This window comes from Enhydra lutris, unplaced genomic scaffold, assembly GCF_002288905.1.
Source record: "Enhydra lutris kenyoni isolate GAN:26980312 unplaced genomic scaffold, ASM228890v2 scaffoldscaffold78, whole genome shotgun sequence".
Taxonomy (NCBI): Eukaryota; Metazoa; Chordata; class Mammalia; order Carnivora; family Mustelidae; genus Enhydra; species Enhydra lutris.
In genome coordinates this window covers 837,422-850,997 of record NW_019154162.1, presented here as the reverse complement: position 1 = coordinate 850,997, position 13,576 = coordinate 837,422, and the positions used below count along the sequence as shown (strand labels likewise).

General features: G+C 40.2%; 1 protein-coding gene across 3 annotated transcripts in view; it reads right to left on the bottom strand.

The window, feature by feature from the left end:
• LOC111160860 (contactin associated protein like 5) overlaps nt 1-13,576 on the bottom strand; it is an 823,942-nt gene that overhangs the window by 444,643 nt on the left and 365,723 nt on the right. The window lies entirely within an intron of this gene.

The following is a 13,576-nucleotide window of genomic DNA, read 5'->3' as shown; positions in this document are numbered from 1 at the left end:
AGCATATGGACTAGACCCAACCTAATTAGACTCAAGGGGATTATTCATTTACAAGCAGGCGTCACACATTGAGTCAAGGTGAACTGATCATTAGCAACTGATCATTAGCCTGGAAGTATAACCCTGCTTTAGTGATATATCATATTTTGCTTGATGGTACAGCATAAGAATACCACAAATACCTATGTCAGGCTCTATGGTGTCAGATGCCTGGTAGTAATAATATCTCATGATTTATCTTCATTATTAATTTGCTTCTGATAGTTGGAGCCATTTGATTCCCTCATCTCAGGTTCAAGGTTAGAGATGAAAAATATAGTCTATTATTCCACATCTAACTGGATAGTACTGTCTTCATAGAACCTGTGTTGGAGAAAGATCCTGAGGTCTCCTTTGAGTTTAGTGGAAAAGAATGTGCAGTAGAGAAAGACTTGGTGTTTGTACGGGGAGGGCAAGTATATTTTAACCTTACCATCCCTACCTATCCTGTGTTAGTGATATATATCATTTTATTTTTTATATGTAAAAATATTTAATTATTATTGTTAAACAAAAAAATAAATAAATAAAGTCAAGTAATCATGACCTAAGTCAACTTATTTAGTGGATATGTATAAACATACCTGAAAATTGTATGCCAAAATATTAACAGAGGTTCTCACCTCACTGGAGAATATATAGAGATGGCAAATAAGTATATGAAAAGATGCTCCACATCATGATATTAAAAAAATACAAATTAAAACAGTAAGAAGATGCTACTGTATACCTATTAAAATGCCCTAAATTTGGAACACTGAGAACAAAAAATGCTGGCGAGGTGTAGTAACAAGAACGCTCATTCATTCATGGTAGAGATGCAAAATGGAGCAGCCGCTTTGGAAGACAATTTGGTGGTATCTTACAAAACGAAACATACTCTTAAACTATCCAGCAACCTCACTGCTTGGTATTTACACAAAGGAGTTGAAAACTTATGTTCACACAAAAATCTGCACATGGATGTTTATAACAGCTTTATTCATAATTGTCAAATCTTAGAAGCAACCAAGATGTCCTTTAGTAGGTGGATGTATAAATAAACTGGTACATCAAGACAGTGGAATATTACTCAGCACTAAAAAGAAATGGGCTAGCAAGCCATGAAAATATAGGAACAAAACTTCAATGTATATTACCAAGTGAAAGAAACCCATCTGGAAAAGCTACTGTTTGATTCCAATAACACAATGTTCTAGAAAAGGTAAAATGATGGGGATGGTAAAAAGATCAGTGGTTGGCTGAGTTGGGGAAGGGAATGATGAACTGATGGAGCCCAGAGGATTTCTAGGCCATTGAAAAGGCTCTGTACGATAGTATCATGATGGAAATACCATATCATTATACATTTGTCCAATCGCATAGAACATACAACACCAACAGTGAACCATTATGCAAATTATGAGCTTTAGGTGAATCAGTGTAGGTTAATCAATTGTAGTAAATTTTCCCCTCTGGTGGGGGATGCTGATAATAAGGGAGGCTCTACATATAGAAGCAGTGGGTATGCAGGAAATCTGCATACCTAATTTTTTTTTAAAGATTTTATTTATTTATTTGACAGAGATCACAAGTAGGCAGAGAGGCAGGGGGGAGAAGCAGTCTCCCTGCTGAGCAGAGAGCCCAATGTGGGACTCGATCCCAGGACCCTGAGATCATGACCTGAGCCGAAGGCAGCGGCTTAACCCACTGAGCCACCCAGACGCCCTGCATACTTAATTTTTCTGTGATCCTAAAACTACTCTGAAAAAGTAAGCTTTTAACAATCAATTAATAGGCACTCTATTTGGGACGTGTTCTATGTTATTTTCACATTATTTCTCCTATTTTTTTAATTATAAAAATTTTTACAAAGAACTCATTACTTTTACAATAGAAAAAAATGTAAGGCTATTTAATATAACTTGAAACAAATTCATTATATACCATCTTATGTGGGTGGGGTAGTGGTGAATCAGTGTATGGAGAGGGTGGAATTAGCCTTATTTGAAATCGAGTGCTCTGAAAAACTCAATTTTTTAGTATTCACCAAGCAATTAAAATACTCAGCTTGAACATACACAATGATAAATTAAGTATATTATTTTGGCCAAGTTCAAGCTACCCAAATTGAAACATTCTTTGTAAAGCCAAAATTCTGAAATGAAAGTAAAAATGAAATTATACTTTTACTGTAATTAGTTTTAAAATGCAACTTCACAATGTATTCCTATGGAACAAAGTGATTCTAACCAAAGGGTTGCTGATGACTCTCTAGACCCTAAAAAGAAATAGTCCAGATACAGAGAGAAGTTTCTCTTAGCTCCATTGCACAGATAGGAAGACTGAAGTCCAAAGAAGTCAAGAAAGTTGCTGCAAGTCCTCCAGCTAGTAAATAGCAAGACCATAATGGAAATCTGGGGCTGTTAGTCTTCAACAATATCTTTTTGTTGTTGTTGTTTCTCTTTGTTAATTGCTTCTGCTAGCTTTAGATTTCATGGCAATATGAAGATGTACTTTCTTCTGTTACTGCACCAGACTCTGGGATAGGAACTGGGTCCTTAGGAGCTTTGGTGTTGAGTGAGTGGACATGACATATACTATTTGTGGACAGCCAAGATAATATGACTTATGAGCTAAAAATAAAGGGCATATCCAGTGCTATGGAAACAGAAGGCTGAAACACTATATTGTCTATGAGTGTGGGACGAATGCTTTCATGAATAAACATAGAATGTGTTATTGCTTTGAAGACACACCTCATGCCTTATGTCTCAGCCTACAGTGCCCAGGCTCTTCCTCTCTCCACTCCAGGGCCCTACACCCCTCTCTCCTTATTCATCACGGCATTAATGACCTACATTTCATTCCCTCAAATGTCTAGCTAATCTAGTGACTTACTTAGTCAAGTGTTGATGACATAGGTTACCTCCAAGAAAGTACATCTCCATATTGCCATGAAATCTAAAGCTAACAGAAGCAATTGACAAAGAGAAACAAACAAGCAAACAAAAATATTTTTGAAGCCTAACAGCCCTGGGTTTCTGTTATGGCCTTGCTATTTACTAGCTGGAGGACTTGCAGCAACTTTCTTGACTGCTCAGGGCTTCATTCTTCCTATCTGTGCAATGGAGCTAAAAGAAGCTCACCTTACAAAGTCATGGTGAGAATTACATGAGTATACCTGGAAATGTAGAATCACTCATCCACCCCCCCTCCACCCATTATTAATCCAAAAGTATTACTACAGTGGTAAAGATTTGTGCATTACAGTACAAAGATGATACGAAGAACATGGTTTGATTTGGTGTCTGTCATATTACACCGAGTGGGTATGCATCCAAGCCTATATCATCACTTGCCACATTCTTAAAATAGCGCCTCATAACTGTCCTCCGTGATTCAACGTTTGCTACTTCCCTCTGACCCATTCTTTCATCCTCATAAAACATAAGTAACATCACACATCGCCCTCATTAAAGCCCTTCAGTGAACCACCTTTACACTAAGAATTAAAATCTCTCTCTGAGACCTCTCAAGATCTGCCTTTCCTGCTTTCCTACCTCATCTTTTCTTCCCTCCCCAGCCATCACTCCCCTTTATGTACTATGTACTTTCAACGTGTGTGCATGTGCAATGTGGGGGTTAGTTCGGGTAACATACGCAGAGCACATATCAGGAGCCCTATAATGGTGCAAACTTTTTTTTTCCCCCACGTGTGAACTTACTTAATTTCAATCAACCTATGAAGAACATACTATTATTATTCCAATTTTGCAAATGAAGAATCTATGGTTCAAAGTGGTGAAGAGTAGCATGAAGTTAGCAAGTGGCAGAGCCCAGATTCCAGCCTGTCCCATCCCACTAAACCTGTTCTGCTTGTGCTGAGCCCTTCCACGAGGGCTGCCCCTCTTTCGCTTCAGGCTCTGATACTCAGTTGTCAGGCAGGTGGTTGGTCTTTCTTAACAGGTTCCTCCCATCAGCTAGTCTCCCCTGAACACCCTGCTACTTCCTTCGTAATTCACTTCCCAACTGCAATTTGATTCTTGGTTGTTTCCCGATGTGCTTCTAGTCCAGCTCTCCAGCATGACAGGGCATCCCATGAGGGCTGGGGCCAGATGTGTATTAATCACCTCATTAATTCAGAGCCCAGCACTGGGCCCAGAACACTATGCTGTCCAGAAACACCTGTGAAATGACTTAGTGACCCAGTAAGGAACTTGTGCTCAAAGGTAATACTGCTGATTGTCCCCTGACTTCCTGTCACATCACCTGCCCCCACTTTTTAAGAGCCTGGCTGCAGAATCACACTCAGTGTGTTCGTTTGCCTGGAGGCACACGCTCAGCCACCTGGGATATAAAGCCCACATAATCCACATACACATGCTCACCGGTGCAGAGGTGAGAGGCCTCCTTTAGAAAGCACAGAATTGGCCTTGTGGAGAGTGGAAGCTTTCCTCTGAAGACTACCAACAGCTAATGAGAGAAAAACTTCACCACCGTCAGTGAACTCAGGCAAACACCCTGAACCTGTGCAATATGGGGTCACACCCAAAATGCATCAACCATATCCCAGAAGGAGAAACAGGTGGTTAAAAAGATAACCAAAAAAAAAAAAAAAAAAAAGGTTTATAGAAGAATTAAACCTCCCCCAGCCGAATACTTAATACTCCCGGCATGGAGCCGTATGAAACACCCAGCATTCCCAACTTCATTTGGACAAGCAGATCTCAAATCAATATAATGAAGTCTCGTATTTTTAAACTGTGGTTGTTAAGAAAAACAGTTATATTATATGCTGCTTTTTCCTTTTTAGATCTTATTGTAACCACTTTGTCCTGACTCTCTCATTCAGCACTTTCAGGACTTTGTGGCGTGGGGTCTGATTATGGACATGAACAGCTTCCTTCATGTCTTATGAGCTACTTGAAAGAAGATTCTGCTTAAAAATACCAAGAAAAGGAAAAAGGAAAGAAAAGTAAAATGGAGTGCATTGGAGGGTGTGTAGAGATAGGCCCCCTTCTGGCAGGTGGAAAAGTGTGTAATCACCTCAGAATATAGTTTTAAGGGCACCAAGAAAGTCACTGACAAAACTAAATATATCTTCCCTGTTCTTTATCACTGCCTTTCTATGCCACCCATTGAGATTTCTTATTCTGGATGAAGTAATCCATTCTCTAGGGGAAAAAAAGGAACAAATTAGCATGCATTGCCTGATTTAATGCTCTTAACAGCCCTGAAAGGTCCATATTTTTTTCCATTTGTAACATGGGAAAGCCAAAGCACAGATTATGTACCTTGCCCAAAAGCATACACATGGGAATGAGTTGTGTGACACAGAAACCATCAATGTTTCCTCTTAAAAGTGGGGGTTGGTGTGAGAACTACATGAAATTTACATCTCATACATAATGAGAATGTACAAGACTTTGTACACTCAGCATTAAGCATGCACTGGGGAGAAGCTATGTATGTGGGAATATGTGTATGAGAAAAGAGATGTTGGGGCGCCTGGGTGGCTCAGTGGGTTAAAGCCTCTGCCTTTGGCTCAGGTCATGGTCCCAGGGTCCTGGGATTGAGCCCCATATCGGGCTCTCTGCTCAGCGGGGAGCCTGCTTCCTCCTCTCTCTCTGCCTGCCACTCTGCCTACTTGTGATCTCTGTCTGTCAAAAAAATAAAATCTTAAAAAAAAAAAAAAAAAGAAAAGAGATGTCAATTTTTTAAAGATTTTATTTATTTATTTGAGAGAGAGAGTGAGCATGCACTAGAGAGAGCACAAGCAGGGGGAGGGGCACAGAGATAGGGAGAAGCAGACTCCCTGATGAGCAGGGAGCCCAAAACAGGACAATGGGGCCCAGGACCCTGAGATCATGACCTGAGCCGAAGGCGGAGACTTAACCGACTGAGTCACCCAGGTGCCCAGGAGATGCCAATTTAAAAGGAAGATAATGTTAAGTAGGAAATTGTCTTTTCCTTAAAAGTTGATAGGAATTTACTGTGGTCCCTGCTCTTCTGAACTTCCTCTTTCACTCAGAGACTCAACTTAACTAGAGCAGTGTTCTTCCTAAGAGGGCCAGGGAAACCACACAAATATCTGAGAGGCTTTTTTTCGGGTAGACATGCATTACCCTCCCCACCCTCACTATCTCCACAAAGGTCAAACTCCTTATCTTGTCTATTTCTGTGGTCTCATTTCAGTAAGACATGCTTGTATTCAAAACTTTGTTGAACCCCCTCAACATGGCAGAGCCTGTGTTTAGCAGAGGTAGACAGTGATAAACTCTATAGAAGTTCCTGCTTTCAAGGGCTAAGCTAGAGACAGCAAACATACAATCACACATCCCTGGGAAGAGGGTGAGCACTGTGCACTGGGAGTTCTCAGAGGAGGGGTGTCTAGCCCTAAGAGTAGATAATACTTCTCCTGAGTCCTGAGGGATGATTGAGAACCAGGCAGGCGAGGTGTGGGCACAAGGTATTGCCACCAGAGGGAAGGAGCTGCCCATCTGAGGCATGGAGAGGACATGGGGTCATATCTAGGATCTGCAAGCTTTCAGGTTTGTTGGCAGACTGGCTCTAGAAGTGTACTGTCTGCACCAGCAGTTTTGGTAACCCCAGAAGCTCATTAGGAGTTTCAGGTTTTCCGACCTCACCACAGGTGTACAGAATCAGAAACTCTGGGCATGAGACCCAGAAATCTGAGTTGTATTGAGCCCTCTAGGTGATTCTAATGTCAGCTGAAGTCTGAGAAGCTCTATGCTAAAGCATAAAATGTCAGGCAGTAGGGAATCCAGAGGCTGGGGACAGAGTCCGAGCTTCTGTGATGGAGCATCCTGTTAAAAGTAATAACGGGTTTCAACGTGGCCCTGAGGTCAATGGAGAAATAACTGTCAAAGTATTTTAAGTAGGGAAAGTGTATGGCCAGTTCTGGTTTTTAGAACCTACTCTGGTTTTCAGAATGTTCATCTGTATTGTTTGGTCAGTCTGCATTCCCGTCCCAGCTACCCATCCCACCCCTCCCCAGTGGGGTTACCTAATTTCTTCTTACAGTTTTTCTTATTTTATCAACAATGCTGGCTAGAACACAGCTGTTAGATATTTGCTCCCCAGAGAGGACAATTTCTTCCTCTTTCTCAAAATTGATTTTTAGGATCTCATTGTGAATTCAATTCAACTCATTTTGTGGTTTGTTAAGGTGGTAATACACTGGCAGATTTCTCTAGAATATGAAGGAGAGCCCGTTTGGGGATCCAAAAAGTCTTCAGGATAAGGACAGGTTCTACAGCTCACAAAGCTCTCCTTTTAGGTTAAGCCAAAACCAAAGCATACTCCCCTCCATCCCAGTGGTGCTGAGAAATGCCAGTGCTGGCTGACGTCCCACCGGGCCCATAATTGCTGACCCAGCTGTCATAGCTCGTTTTCTGAGAAAGACAGAGTTCTGGAGTCAGACTCTGGCATATTTGATGGATGTTGGTACCTTGTCAACAAACCAGCTAAAACAAGGGCTCCGCTGAATAAAATATTCCAAGCTCGAATCCCCAAGTGAGCCGAGAAGGATTCTGGCGTGGGCTGGCAACACAGACTCTGTTTTCTCACAGACACGAAAGCCCCAGCTCAAAGTTGACAGGAGAAACCATCAATTCACCCTGAGACAATTAGTCCCACTCAGACTCTTTGGCTGTTCACAGTAAACATGATTTTCAATACAATTACGGTATGAAGCTTAGCTCATGATGCATTATATAAGAAAAAGGATTATTATTCAGACCATACACTTGTACGGAGGACTCCAGGGCTTTGGCTAGCAATCCACAAACCACAAAGGTTTCCGTCAGCTCAAATTTACACAGATCTCCACCAGTCTTGACTTTTCTAGGCCTTATCAGAAGCTCCTGATAACCTCAGATGAACTATGAAAGCAATGTCAGTTTCCAAAGTTAGCACTGACAAACCCCAAGAATCACTTTCCTTATGGAACTTCTGACATTTCTGTGTATGAGAGCAGGGAATACATAGAATAGATCTCAAAAAGACAACATGAAAAACAGTCATAGTACAAAAAAAAAAAAAAGGCAAAACTTTGAATTCCAATCCTAACTTTAGCAGATAGAATTTTTAGTTCTGACAGTCAGATGTGCCTTCTTAAAATGCCTAGGTTTTTTTGGATATCTTAGACATGTCGACATCTCTGAGCACACTTAGCATTTGTAGTTCAACTGGACTGTTCGCTAACTCCAAAGATTAGGCCCAAATAGTGTAATCATTTTAAAGAACTTTTTAAATAGTAGAGACCCAATCACCACAAAATAATGACAATGATAATAGTAATAATAATTTATAATAATTATTATTATAAATAAATAGTAGAGATCCTGGGGCACCTGGGTGGCTCAGTCGGTATTAAGTGTCTGCCTTCAGCTCAAGTCATAATCCTGGAATCCTGGAATGGAGCCCCTCGTCCAGCTTCCTGCTCAGCCAGGAGTCTGCTTCTCCCTCTGCCCCTCACCCTGCTTTCATACTCAAATAAATAAATGAAATACTTAAAAAATTAAAATAGTAGAGATCCTTTGATTTGCTTGTTCTTAAATTCACTGGCAGATATTAGGCATATTTTGTACTCTTTTTGGTCACTGTGCTGAGCTATGAGATCCAGGTAATTGAGACATGGGTTGTTCCATCCAGGGATTCAAACACAGTAACATGAAAGCCCAAAAAATGAATTGCTTTGGTGAATAAGAAGGTGATAAAAGAAATCATAATTATGGCCCCTAGACCTTGTTGCCCAAGTAGGGACTTGTGAGACTTTAAGGGAGCATTGGATCACTCAACTGGGCCAACAGCATGGACCAGGACTGGGTAGAACTAGCTGGGACATAGGGTCACCCCACATAAAAGGCAAAAGGAGGGCCATGAGCAGTGGAAGGTCACAGCCACAGAGGCTCAAAAGGTTAACAGAAGGTTTTGTTAAGGGAGTACTATTTCACAAATCTTACTCATAAGTTTCCAGAAGGAATGATCAAGGCAAAAGCTAACCCTGAGCATCCAGCACTTGTTGCACAAATAGCATAACACAATTATGAGCTGTCCCCTCGCCTAATAGACCCACAATAATCTTCAGCCACAATGTACAAATGTTCCCTGTGAAAGGGTCTTGGTGCAATGAGACACAGTTATATGGGAGTGTCAAAATTGGAGAAAAGAGCTGCTACTTCCCACCTTAAAACTAGCTGGTATTTTTTTTTTTTTCCTAAAATAAGATTTACCATGGTTTTAGTTTAGAGACCTACTGAATACCCTTGCTATTGGTTCTACCTATGTACAATCTGTGAAAGTGAGGGCAAGAGGTAGGTGTGGGGAAAAAAACCCTCCAGTGACCATTTGGATAGAGAATATTTTTTTTAAATAATAATTTTTAAAAAACTGTAGGGGGGAAGTCCTTGACATTTTTGAGGAAACCCACTGCTGCATAAAGAGGTTGATCTATTAGTTCATTTTGCCTCTTAAGTTTCCTTTAAAATCACAACCATTAGCATATGGGTCCCAGGAATCAGAGCCACACACTCAAAGCACACAGCGAGCAGCAGAACATCAATTCATCAAGAGAAATTGTTAGTTGTGGATTTCCCGTCCTTTGTTAGCCTTATATGACACTTGGTTTCCTCAACCCCCACATTTAGAAGCATTTCTTTGTTGCCTTTTACAGCAACTAAAAATCCTGAATTCCTATAGGACAGGGATTGTCTTGTTTGTTTCTGTACTCCAAAGCCTAGCAGAGAGGGGCTACTGAGTATTGCTCACCTTTTGCTGAAAGACTTTTGAGATCCTCAATCAATAAGAAAAGTTATTCCAGATTTATCAGAAAACTTGACTTAAGGTAGAATATCATTGTTTTTTTGAGTTAATATGTTCTTACTGCAGATATATATGTATACTGGTCTCTTCCCAGAAGAGGGTATTTTGTTGTTTTTTTTTTGTTTGTTTGTTTTTTGTTTTTTTTGTTTTGTTTTGTTTTTGTTATTCCTCTATGAACTAAGAGAAAAGAAAGAGAAAAGAAGAAGCTGACTAACTCAAATTTTAAGACCTTTCTGGGACTAAATTTCCTCTGCTATAGAATGAAGGAATTGCAACAAGCTATCATGGAGGTATTTTCATCTGTATGATGCTATGATTTCCAAAGTAGGATTCAAAGACCCCAAAGACTGAGGTCTCCAAGCCCTCAGGCCTGACTGCTATCATTCTGTCCCCTCCAGGATTTGCACTGCTATAGACCTGGCCTTTTGAGGTGCCCTGTGATATGGGCCTTCACATGCCAAAGATGAAATTTACAACTTTATGGAATCTACCATGTATAACAAATGGCCCCAAAGGATGAGAACCGCAACAAAGTGAGCAGCTGAAGCTGGGGCAACAAAGTTTTATTTGGGGAATTAGGATATGACTTCAGCTCTGAGGCTGATGAATTTTGGATGACACCACTTGTCCATAATTAACCAAATAGGCGCAAAGGCTTTTTTTGGTGTGTAAGGAGGCAACTTGAAGTATAAAATGACAGTTGTAATTTTTAATGCGATTGGGAAGTCTGGCAGATTGTTATGCCTTATCAGAATTTATAATGCTTTTTAAAATTAATTAGCTTCCCATATGGAAAGGAATTCAAGTAGAAGCCCCCAGACAGAAGTCCACATAGCCTAAAGTCACCAGATGGCCTGGTGAGGGTATATAAAAAAGTTTGCCTCTTCCCCCTGAGGTACAGATGGAATGTGGTCCTGAATAAGAGGGGAAAGGAAAAAGGGGGGAAAGTGTGGTGACCAGTGTAAATACAAATGAAGATAATGATGACAATAGCTAATACTTTTTAAATGCTTATCATATGCCAAGTACTCTTTCAGGCAATTTGTGATATGAAATGAGCATTATTTTTACCTCTCTTTTCACTAAAAAGGAAGCTGTATTCACAGAAGACCCAAGATTGTCCAGGATTATACAATCAATAGGTGATAAACCTAGGTTTGCATCTCTGGTGGTAAATGTACCCACGCATCTAATACTATTGTATACTATCTTTAATAGTGCCTATATTTCATTTTAAATCCTTAAAATTCACAATCACAGGCATGAAAATGACAACATAGATGAAGAATGAAGTGACTCTCATAGTTAGAAGAGAAATTTGAGAATAAGGTTTTAAATTCTGGCTCCATATAACAATCACCCAGGAACAGCAAAAAAAAAAAAAAAAAAAAAAAAAAATTACTTATGCTGGGACCTGTACCCAGAGATTATGCCTTAGTTAGTATATAATATATATTTAATATTCTTATTAGATATATGTACCACATCTTCTTTATCCTTTCATCTGTTGAAGGACATCTTGGCTCCTTTCACAGTTTAGCTATTGTGGACATGATGAATGAATAAAGATGATGTGGTCCATATATACAATGGAATATTACTCAGCTATCAAAAAGGATGAATACCCACCATTTGCATTGACCTGGATGGAACTGGAGGATATTATGCAAGTGAAATAAGTCAAGCAGGGAAAAACAATTATCCTATGGTTTCACTTATATGTGGAACATAAAGACTTGCATGGAGCCCCATAGAGGAAGGGAGGGAAACCAGAATAGGAATAAATCAGAGAGGGAGACAAACCATGAAAGACTCAGGACTCTGGGGGAAAAAACTGAGGGTTGAGGGAGACAAGATGGCGGGGAAGTAGGAGGAGGCGCCTTTTCAACCTGTACCCTAAATTGAGCTGATTACCTACCAAAGAACTTCAATCACCCATGAAATCAGCCTGAGATCAGAATTATACACAACTGGATCTCTACGGGGCAGAAGATGCTAGTGGGCAGGGTGGGGAATCCTGATTGCTCAGAAGTGTTCCAGGGTGCACCTTGACTGCACCATGGTCGATACATCCAGCTATATCTGTTCAGTCATCTCTCACCAAAATGACTAGGAGGAAGAATGCCCAGCAGAAGAAAAATACAGAGGATGGACCTTCTGCAACAGAGCTAACGGCTATCAACATAGACAATATGGAAAGAGAATTCAGGTTAACAATTATCCAGGCAATAGCTAGGTTGGAGAAAGCCATGGATGAACAAACAGAATTGATTAGGGCTGAACTGAAAGCGAACAGAGTTAATGTTCACAATGTTAGGGCAGAGCTAAAAGCTACCAGGGATGAGGGTCACAATGCTCTCAATGAGTTCCAATCTAATCTAAACTCTCTCAAAGCTAGGGTAACTGAGACAGAAAATAGAATTAGTGATCTGGAGGACAAACAGATAGAGAGAAAGGATCAGGAAGAAGCCTGGAACAAACAGCTTAGAAGCCACGAAAACAGAATGAGGGAAATAAATGATGCCATGAAATGTTCCAACGTCAGAATTATTGGAATCCCTGAAGGGGAGGAGAAAGAAAGAAGTCTAGAAGATATAGTGGAACAAGTTCTTCATGAAAATTTTCCCAATCTCGCAACTGGAACCAGCGTTCATGTACTAGAGGCTGAACAGTCTCCACCCAAGATTTTAGATTCCAAAAAAACATCAAGGCACCTGATAGTCAAATTGAGGAATCATAATTGTAGATATAATCTCTTGAAAGCCGCTAGGACAAAGAGGCTCCTTATTTACAGAGGAAAGCCCATCAGAATAACGTCAGACCTGTCCACAGGGACCTGGCAAGCCAGAAAGGGCTGGCAAGATATATTCAGGGCACTAAATGAGAAGAACATGCAGCCAAGAATACTTTATCCAGCAAGACTGACATTTAAAATGGATGGAGAGATAAAGAGTTTCCAAGACCGGCAAGGCTTAAAAGACTATGCAACCACCAAGCCAACACTGCAGGAAATATTAAGGGGGGGGGGTTCTATGAAAGAGAAAAAATCCTAAAAATATCATTGAACAGAAATATAGAGACAATCTACAGAAAGAAAGACATCAAAGGTAACACGATGTCAATAAAAACATATCTATCAATAATCACTCTCAATGTGAATGGCCTAAATGTGCCCATAAAACAACACAGGGTTGCAGATTGGATAAAACGACAGGACCCATCCATATGTTGTCTACAAGAGACCCATTTTGAACCTAAAGATACACCCAGACTGAAGTGAAGGGATGGAGAAGCATCTTTCATGCCAATGGGCCTCAAAAGAAGGCCAAGGTAGCGATTCTCATATCAGATAAATTAGATTTTAAACTAAAGACTGTAGTCAGAGATACAGAAGGACACTACATAATTCTTAAAGGGACTATCCACCAAGATGATCTAACAATTGTAAATATCTACGCCCCCAATATGAGAGCAGCCAATTACATAAGAAAACTATTAATCAAGATAAAGAGTCATATTGATATGAATACATTAATAGTAGGAGATCTTAACATGCCTCTCTCAGTAATAGACAGATCATCAAAGCAGAAAATCAATAAAGAAACAAGAGCATTGAATGACACATTGGACCAGATGGACCTCATAGATATATACAGAACATTCCACCCTAAAACAACAGAACACTCATTCTTCTCAAGTGCACATGGAA